At 44.1% G+C, this 10,396-nt stretch overlaps 1 protein-coding gene across 7 annotated transcripts in view; it reads left to right on the plus strand.

Moving 5' to 3' along the window:
- Positions 1–10,396, plus strand: part of LOC143275672 (long-chain-fatty-acid--CoA ligase 4-like) — a 93,425-nt gene that overhangs the window by 14,721 nt on the left and 68,308 nt on the right. The window contains exon 2 of one of the 7 annotated variants that reach the window (XM_076579956.1): positions 3,691–3,770. The exons of 5 other annotated variants lie outside the window; for them this stretch is intronic. The gene's annotated coding sequence lies outside the window, so the exon portion shown is untranslated. Of the gene's footprint in view, positions 1–3,690; positions 3,771–8,841; positions 8,902–10,396 lie in introns of those variants that run through there. One more of the 7 variants, XM_076579955.1, reaches the window with a different exon arrangement.

Raw genomic sequence — 10,396 nt, forward strand, 5'->3', positions numbered from 1 at the left:
TGTCTTTCTGATGTGTGCACACACATGCACGCGCATAGATGTTACAGTTGTTTGATGTTGGCGTTTATAACGTTTCCATTTTTCCTAGCGTTGTCTTTCCCTAATCACCCTCTACACATACACACACTTTTACCCCTCCCCCTCTCACAGCCCCTACCCCCACGTTATTTTTATTTTTATTATTTTTTTTCCCGTCTAATATCACTTCAAGTGGAAAGACGTTAAACTGAAGACAACAACGACAACAACAACAACAACAACAACAACACACACACACACACACACACACACACACACACACACACACACACACACTTTGTACACCTGTTCCATTGGTCATTTGGCACTGTCCCCAACTCTGTGGAAATCCTTTATGATTCCCCACCCCGAAGCAAAAGCAGTAGTGCCAAAGTACACATTGACATGTCCTGTATAATAACTTTAAAGAAAATTGTCAAATACATTATTTTTTCACTTTCAGCAACTTAAAAGTGGAATGGATCCATTCGGCATTGTTTTAAATTGTATACAGATCAGACTGGGGGGCGAAAGATGCACACATATTTCAAAGCCTTTTGTCTCAGCCGAACTCGACAAAACTTCCCCTGTAAAAAGGAGTGGTAGTTAAAGGGGTGCTAGTTAAAGGGGTTAACCGACAGATAGGGGGTTAATTAACTGCAAAAGTCATGCTGCCAGCCACCACGATTGGTCAAAGCTACCATGTGGTGGCAGGGTTAAAACCTTGTGCCCTTGGCGTCTAATGAGTGGAGAAGCAGATGACAGGGAGAGCTGCAGAGCACGCGTGGACAGTTCAACAGCGTGTTGGAACTCTGAGAGGGGCAGTTGAACACCATTGTCACTGACCGGTTAGGTCTTGAAGGCTGTGTGCTGTAGCCGTGAAGGCCTTGTACAAGTTCAGCAGGAACATTGAAACCTGTTGAAGTACCACCACCGTATGTGATATTGCTGGGGACTTGGTTTTTTTGTTTGTTTTTTCAGTTATGGCGAGGAATGGCATCCCTAAGCTGCCCATATATATAGAGCTTAACGGCATGAATGTCATACTCATGTGTGCTATGTGAGTTTTGTTAATTACATGAGGAGTTAGTTACCAAGTTGGTACCTTTCTTTTATTTTAAAATAATGATTTGTCAGTTTGTTGTGGAGTCAGGTTAGTGAACATATACTGAGAAAAGGAAGAAATAAGAATGATGGATGAAAATGTATAACTCGTTACCTGTGTGCTAGCTGAATTGGTAGCATAAGCAGCATTGACTTGAAGTTGTGTACCTTGTGAATGGAGAGAGTTACCACTCTTTACTATTTGTTAATCATTTCATCTCCTGGCCTCATTGTTTGCTAATTGTGTGTTTGTCTGTGCATGCTTATAATGTGTGCATTTGTGCATGCATGTGTGTGTCGGTGTCAGTGTCGGTGTTTGTGTGTGTGTGTGTGTGTGTGTGTGTGTGTGTGTGTGTGTGTGTGTGTGTGTGTGTGTGTGTGTGTGTGTGTGTGTGTGTGTGTGTGTGTGAGCTTGTTCAAGACGTGTACGTATATGTGTGGTGTGTGTGTGTGTGTGATTATACTGTCTGCATGTGTGTGTGTGTGTGTGCCGTTTGTTTGAGAGACAGCACATGAGACTGAAGGAAAGAGTTAGTTGATGAGACAAGTGATACCGTCCGTTCCCATTAACATTGATATATTCTTTTGCTATTGCATAAAGCATGAGAGAGACAGGGATGGCGCTGGGAGGATCATAGGGGTGGTTGGGGGTGTGGGGGGGGGGAGGAGTGGGGGGGGGGAGGGGGAGTTGGAGCGAAAGACTTTCAGCAAAGGAGAGGGAGAGAGAAGAGAGTGAGAGTGAAAGGCAGTGTGTTAACACTCGGGTCACGTCCACCTGTAGGAACATTCAATTACAGAGGTGCTTTGGGGAATTCCAGAAGCAGGGGCTTCACATCAAGAGAGGGAACCAGATTGTTATTGTGCCGGTGCGTATTCATGAGCGTCTGCACAAGTATGGTATTATGCTTGGTTGTATTGAGTTTTGTATTTGTACAATTATTCGTCCGTTACAGCAGATACATGTATCTGTGTGGATGTTAAAAAGAAGAGGAAGAAAAATTAGATTTGTTTCCATGTTTGAAAAGATTCTAGCGTGTGTGTGTGTGTGTGTGTGTGTGTGTGTGTGTGCATGTGACCATAAGCATTATGTTGGAGAGGGGTGGAGGGACTGAGAATGGAATCAAGCCTGACCAATTCTCTTGGTAAAGGTTGGGTCAGTGCTCATATTGCCTTGAAAGACTTTCATGAATATCTGTGTTGTTTTTTTTGGGGGGGGGGGGGGGGGAGGTTGGAGGGGCTCTGTTTTGCCGTGTTTACATTGATTTTGACTAGAAAAAGACTTCTTTTTTTTTATTATTTTAAATCAGTTCTGAATTAATTCCTAACAGGTTTAATATCTGATTTGTGCAGAACATGACACGTTTGGCCTAAGCAACATCACAATCATTGCTTCAGTTGGTCTCATTTTCGTTCTTTTTTTTTTATTTCAGTAATTTGCCTTTTACTTATCTTTCCCTTCACTATATTTTGATGCGTGAAATTGACTTCTTTGTGTACTTTGTCTTATTATCGTATTTAATCTTTATGGTAGAGTTTTTACACAAACCTAAGATATGTATGCTGTCAAGGCCTGATCAGCGTGTTGGCTTTATGTGCAAAGGTTAGGCGTCTGCTGCCTTTTTAAAAATTTTTTTTTTTTTTTTTTAATTAAAAATTTGTTTTGATGAAACGGTAGATGTGGAGAAGCGTATATATATATCATTGGCTCTTTCCACACACAATGAGTATGACACCTCTTTGAAACTGAAACTGCTCTGATATAGTCTTGTGAGTCAAACTGAAACTGCTCTGATATAGTCTTTTGAGTCAAACTGAGACTGCTCTGATAGTCTTGAGAGTCAAACTGAAACTGCTCTGATACAGCCTTGCGAGTCAAACTGAGACTGCTCTGATAGTCTTGAGAGTCAAACTGAGACTGCTCTGATACAGTCTTGTGAGTCAGTCTGAAGCAGCTCTGATACAGTCTTGAGAGTCAGATTGAAACTGCTCTGATACAGTCTTGAGAGTCAAACTGAAACTGTTCTGATGCAGTCTTGAGAGTCAAACTGAAACTGCTCTGATACAGTCTTGTGAGTCAGACTGAAGCAGCTCTGATACAGTCTTGTGAGTCAGTCTGAAACTGCTCTGATACAGTCTTGTGAGTCAATCTGAAACTGCTGTAATACAGCCTTGCGAGTCAAACTGAAACTGCTCTGATACAGTCTTGAGAGTCAAATTGAGACTGCTCTGATACAGTCTTGAGAGTCAAACTGAAACTGCTCTGATACAGTCTTGTGAGTCAAACTGAAGCTGCTCTGATACAGTCTTGTGAGTCAAACTGAAACTGCTCTGATACAGTCTTGTGAGTCAATCTGAAACTGCTGTAATACAGCATTGTGAGTCAAACTAAAACTGCTCTGATACAGTCTTGAGAGTCAAACTGAGACTGCTCTGATACAGTCTTGTGAGTCAAACTGAGACTGCTCTGATACAGTCTTGTGAGTCAAACCTGAAACTCTGATACAGTCTTGTGAGTCAAACTGAAACTGCTTTTATGATTCTCCGTACATCCTAATGTCTGTTCCCCAGATGTGGAGGAGCATATATCTTTCTGCGCACTGTGACCCTCCTTGAAACTTGCAGCTGGATCTCAGCTCTGATACAGTCTTGTGAGTCAAAAACTGCTTTTACACAATTCCCCATACGTCCTAATGTCTGTTCCCCACAATTTGCTCCCTGGCCAAGCAGGGTACAGTGTCCTTGTGAATAAGATAATTACTCTTTTGTCGGCGTGACTGCATTAATTAGGGTACAGGTTTTGTTTTTTTTTTATAATTTATCTGCAGCAGCTTGTAACTGGTACAGCAAGTTAATTGTGGTTTTCTCTGATGTGTAGCGGGTATAATTTACAGGCGCAAACTACGAATTAGCGCTCACTCATTTTTGTTCTTCGGCGATAAAGAACAGCTGGTAGATTATGAAAAGCAAAAAATACCATTTTTTTTATATGTAGATTTATATAATTCAGTCTTTTTTTTATAGTTTTACTTTGATATTAAAGTTACAGCTTGTTTTGAAATGTTCATGATTCACTTTTAGTTGATTTTGTGTGGTTGTTGTTTTTTTGATATGGTTATTTTTTTTTAATGTCCCACTCAAAGTAATTAAACAACAACAGAACAGGTACTTCCATACCATATTTGTTACTGGTTCAGGCATACATGCATACACAGACACATGGACAGACACACACAAAGACATGATACATGTGTACACACACACTCAGACTGACAAGGGCACACAAAGTAACACACACACACACACACACACACGTTTACACACACACACACACACACACACACACACACGTTTACTCACACATACTCACACACACAGAGACACGTTTACTCACACAGACACATACATACAGACACACACACACACACACACACACACACACACACACACACACACACAAGTGCGCGCGTTTACTCACACACACACACACACACATACACACACACACATACACACACACACACACACACACACACACACACACACACACAAGTGCGCGCGTTTACTCACACACACACACACACACAGAGGAGGTCCCAGGGTGATCGAAGGGGATTGTCTGGGTCAGTGTGACCCGAATCCCCTGCCTGCCCTCACATTTTGTGTGTGTGTGTGTGTGTGTGTGAAAGAGGGAGGGAGGTGGGGTGGAGATGGGGGTGGGGTGGGGGGGTGTTGATGGGTTTGTTTAGGGTGGAGAGAGGATGGGGTGGGGGAGGCCCTAGAGGGGGCTAACAGGAAGGAAGGAAGGGTTGAATTGGTTTGTGTGTTGTTTCGTTGATATGGCTGTTTATTTGTCGTGTGTGTGTGTGTGTGTGTGTGTGTGTGTGTGTGTGTGCACGCGCGCGTTTGTGTGTGTGTGTGTGTGTGTGTGTGTTTGGGGGGGGGGGGGGGGCGCGCGCGCGCGCGCGCGTGTATGTGTGTGTGTATACATACATATGTGTGTGTGTGTACGTGTGTGTGCGTGTGTGTGTGTACATGTGTGTGTGTGTGTTGGAGTGGACTTCACTGACTCAGTCAGATGATTATCTGAACCAGTTAGATAATATGGTGGGGGGTGGGGGTGGGGGACTGATGGGGGCGGTGTTTCTGGGTTTGTTGGGGGGATGGAGTGCGGAAGTGGGTGAGGCTTCAAAGTATGGTCTGTTTATCAGGAAGAAAGGTAGGGCTGGATTAGATAATGTGTTGTTTTGTTGACATAGTGACTGTGTATTTGTCGTGTGTGTGTGTGTGTGTGTGTGTGTGTGTGTGGACTTACTGACTCAGCCTGATGATTATCTGACCTTGTTAGATCAAACTGTGTGGGTACGTGTGGCTGTGTGTGTTGGGGTGATGCTGGAGGGTTTGGGGGGGGGAGGGGGGTTGATGGCTTTGTCAGGGGTGGAGGGGGGATGGGGGGAAGAGGTGGAGGGGGGGTGTAGGAGGGGGGTTAAGACGCTCATCTACCAATTCGAGAGGGTCTTGGTTCCGAAATCCGGCTGTCCGCTTTTTCTCCCAGGTTTGACTGGAAAATCAAACTGAGCGTCTAGTTGTTCAGATGAGACGATAAACCAAGGTCCCTTGTGCAGCATGCACTGGCTGCTAAAAAACCAAAAAACAAACAAAAAAAACAAACCAAAAAACCCACACCCAAAAACATGGCAACGAGAGCGTTACAAGTCCTCAGGCAAAATTATGTATGGGAAACCCACTCTGACAGGAAACACACAAATTTATATGCACGTGTTCAAGGCCTTAGTGCGTTGGGTTTTGCTGCTGGTCAGGCATTTGCCAAGCAGATGTGGTGCAGGGTATAAATTTGTCTGAACGCAGTAACACCTCCTTGAGAAACCGAAACGGAATTGAAGCTTGTGTGTGATTGTGTGTGTGTGTGTGGGCGCGAGCGCATGTGTCTGTGTCTGTGTGTGGGGGCTGGGGGTAGGGGTGGGGTGGGGTGGGGTGTAGAATTTGAGAGGGGTGGGAATGAGAGGTGGGGGTGGGTTGAGTTTAGGTGTGGTGGTGCCTGTATCAGGAAGAAAAAAAAGGGGGGGGGGGGTTAGTGTTGTTAGTTGTGACTGTTTCTTTGTTATATTTGTATTTGCATTTCTTTTTTATCACAACAGATTTCTCTGTGTAAAAATCGGGCTGCACTCCCTAGGGAGAGCGCGTCGCTACACAACAGCGCCACCCATTTTTTTTTGTATTTTTCCCCCAACATGCAGGTTTATTTGTTTTTTCTATCAAAGTGGATTTTTCTACAGAAATTTACCAGGAACAACCGTTTTGTTGCCGTGGGTTCTTTTACGTGCGCTAAGTGCACGCTGGACACGGGACCTCGGTTTATCGTCTCATCCGAATGACTAGTGTCCAGACCACCACTCAAGGTCTAGTTGAGGGGGAGAAAATATCGGTGGTTGAGCCGTGATTCGAACAAGTGCGCTCAATTTCTCTCACTTCCTAGGCGGATGCGTTACCTCTAGGCCATCACTCCACTGTTTTGTGTGTGTGTGTGTGTGTGTGTATAATGGGGGGAGGGTAGGGTTGGGAAGGGTGGGCGGGAGAGGGGAGGTGTGGGAGTGGGATAAGATTAGGTGTCGCAGGTTATCGTGACAGGGATTTTTTGCTTTGTTTTTGTTTAGTTTTTTTGTTGGCTTTTTGTTTTTGGTCTTGGGTGGGTGGGTTTGTGAGGGAGTTTTGCGTATAATTTGTGTATGCAGGTGCAGGTGTGTGTGTGTGTGTGTGTGTGTGTGTGTGTGCAGCCTTTAGTTTTATGCACCTGTCCCACCCAAAATTCAAATGAGCAGCTGCTTTTTTCCTTGGCTGACAAGCTTTTGTTCCCTCCCCCTCCCCCGCCCACTTCCCTCCCCTCCTCTCTCTCTCTCTCTCTCTCTCTTTGTCTCTCTTCCTCTCCCCTCCCTACCTCTCTCACTCTCTCTCTCTGAGACTCTCCCACCTACCCCCTCCACCCCCTCTCTGTTAAAACAACAGCAGATCTGTTTTAGTTGGCCAATATACTGATACTTCTGTTCAGTGTTGGAAAATACTCACTCTCTTTCCCCCCACACGCTCTGTCTCTCTCTCCCTCCTTCTATCTCTGTCTGTCTGTCTGTCTGTCTGTCTCTCTCTCTCTCTCTCTCTCTCTCTCTCTCTCCGAGACTCTCCCACCTACCCCCTCCACCCCCTCTCTGTTAAAACAACAGCAGATCTGTTTTAGTTGGCCAATATACTGATACTTCTGTTCAGTGTTGGAAAATACTCACTCTCTTTCCCCCCTTCACTCTGTCTCTCTCTCCCTCCTTCTGTCTGCCTGTCTGTCTGTCTGTCTGTCTGTCTGTCTCTCTCTGTCCGACTTACCCCCCACCCCCCAACCCCACCCCACTCTCCATCTGTAAAAACAACAGCAGATATGTTTGTTGGCCAATGTACTGATCTTCTGTTAGACAATAATCTCTCTCTCTCTCTTTCTCTGTCTGTCTGTCTGTCTGTCTCTTTCTCTGTCTGTCTCTCTCTCCTTCTCTCCCCTACTCCCCTCCCTCACCCCCTCTATCCCCATGTTCCACCTCCTCACCTCTTCTCCTGCCCCCCCCCTCCCTTCCAATCCCCTCCCCCTCCCTCCCCCCCCAGCCCCCCCCCCCCCCCCCCCGCCCCCTCTTCCCCACTCAACCCCTTCTGTGTCAACTACCTGGTTGTTTGGCAGGTTGGAATCTACAGGTGTCACTGTGCTCACAAAAGCTGAAATACCCACCTGTGTGTCTTAGCCCTTTCCTAGTTGTTAGTTCAGCCTGACTGACAGTGACAGGGTTATCTGATTTTTCTTCCCCCCTTTAGTCAAGTGATAAGAGAGGTATTGACAGCAGTGTATAAATGTACACATGTAGTACTAGCAGGTCTGTCTGTTAACCCTTTAGGTTCTTTTGTCACAATCAAGGGAAAGGGTGGGGAAGGTGTGTGTGTGGGGGTGGGGGTTCGATACATTGACTAAAACTTTTGAACTTTGTCCAAATATTATAGGTTTCATGTTTGTCCAAATATTATAGGTTTCATGAGATATTCTGCACAATGCCTGGAACCAGATATATAGCACACACACACACACACACACACACACACACACACAGCTGTTCACTTGTATGCAGACATTTTATATGCGAACATGTCATCGTGTCTGTCTTTTAAGTTTCATGCATGATATTTTAGTTTGATGCACATTGGTGCAAAAGCAAGCATACTGAAAGACAGTGTACATAAGAAAAAATATGCATGATATTTTAGTTTGATGCACACAGGTGCATAGGCAAGCATGCATGCACACACACACACACATAAACACATATACACACATGAACATGCACATGTATACACACACAAATGCACTCACAGACATGAACACCCATATGCGCAAATGCACACGCTCGCGCGCACACACACACACACACACACACACACACATGCCGCCCCACCCCCCTCCCACTCTCTATATTTATATTATAATTCCTTCCCACCCCTCTTTTTACCCACTCCACACACATACCTGTCGGTGGTTCCTTTCCCCCTCAGCAACGAAACGGTTAAAGTGATACAGCTGAGTGGCTTGAGTTGACAGGCTTAGGGGTCTTTCTCCCCACACTACTAATACACTGTAAGACGGTGGCTAGACAGCACACAGTAACAGCTACCATGAGATAGGGGTAGGTACCCTTCCCGAGCAGCTACTTTTGGAGTTTGAACTTATAACAGCTTTGTGTGGTAGGTGTGTATTCATGATGTGCCTTTGCATGGGTGGGCGGGTAGGTGGTTGTGGGTCGTCTCTCGTGTGTGTGTTTGTGTGTGTGTGAACATTCAGAATGTGTGGTTGTTGTGTTAACAGCTTCATGTGGTAAGTTGCATGTGTGTGTGTGTTTAGGGGTGGAGGTTGTGTGTGTGTGTGTGTAGTGTGTGTGTGTGTTAGACTTTGAGGGAGAGAGACTTTGTGAGACACTAAGCACATGTCTGTTTTCCCAGCATGTGTCGGTGTGTATGTTTACATGAAACAGAGACGGAGTGTGTGTTTGTGTCTGATTGACAAAAAAGAAATGGTGTTAAATGGTGTATGTTTTTGTTTGTGTACGTATAGATCCGTGTGTGTAAGATTGATTCCAGTTTTCTGGAAATTCAGATTAACTGAATAGGCAAGTAGATCTGATGAAATTAATGTTACTCAGTCAGTGCTAGTTAAACATGTATACCACTTGTACTGAACATACACACACTCTCTCTCTCTCTCTCTCTTTGGAAGAAAAGTTATGAAATAATGTATACATGTTGGTTATGTGACTATAGTATACACAATAGTATGCTATGATTTCTGTTGTGGATTTAATTTTGAACCCAAAATTGCTGAAAAGGAAGTTGATCATGTAATTTATCCTTATCTTCTCCCCTTTTTTTTTCAATCTGTTTTTTATTGAAAGTTTTCTGCACATGCAGAGACACAAATCACAAGATTGTGAAAATGTTGTTGTGACTCTTGGACCAAGTGAAAGAGATGAGCTGGTCACAAAAGCGATGAAGAAAAAAAAAGGTCATAAATACTGAATGATGAGGAATGATTTTTACAGGGTTCTGATAGGATGTGGCTCCATGGGGTACTCAGTCAGGATAAGCAACGTGGGAATAATGCCACTGAAATGGTGTAGATGATTGAGCAGTAAAAATAAAAATAAAGTAAAAAATATATTAAAAAAATAAATAAAAGAAAAAGGAGGGGGATGTGGGTTCATTTGAATAAAGATTTTTCAGCAATATAACCAATAAAGACTAAGGATTTGGTTTTCTGGGCTTTTTTTTTTTTTTTTTTTTTTTTTTGGTGGTTTGGTTTGTGTGTGGGGTTGTGGGGGTGGTGGTATTCATGATACCCTGTTCAGAGATCACCACAGAAACTTTAAAAAAAAAAAAAAGAAAGAAAAAGTACAAAGAGATGAGTCACAAGTCTTTCCTGAAACAAGTAGGAAAACAGGAAATGAATAGATTGTTCCCCCCCCCCCCCCCGGCTTCCCACCCTCCCTCCCTCCCACGCCCACCACCCAAAAAGAAGCAGGGTGAGATCAGAAAACCTGGTTGATTCTGTTGGGGGTTTTTTGGTGTTTTTTTGTTTGTTTTTTTTCTTTCTTTTTGTGGTTTGGTTTGTGTGTGGGGTTGTGGGGGGTTTGGTATTCATGATACCGTGTTCAGAGATCACCACAGAAACTTAAAAAAAAAATAA

This window comes from Babylonia areolata, chromosome 30 (genome assembly GCF_041734735.1).
Source record: "Babylonia areolata isolate BAREFJ2019XMU chromosome 30, ASM4173473v1, whole genome shotgun sequence".
Lineage (NCBI taxonomy): Eukaryota > Metazoa > Mollusca > Gastropoda > Neogastropoda > Buccinidae > Babylonia > Babylonia areolata.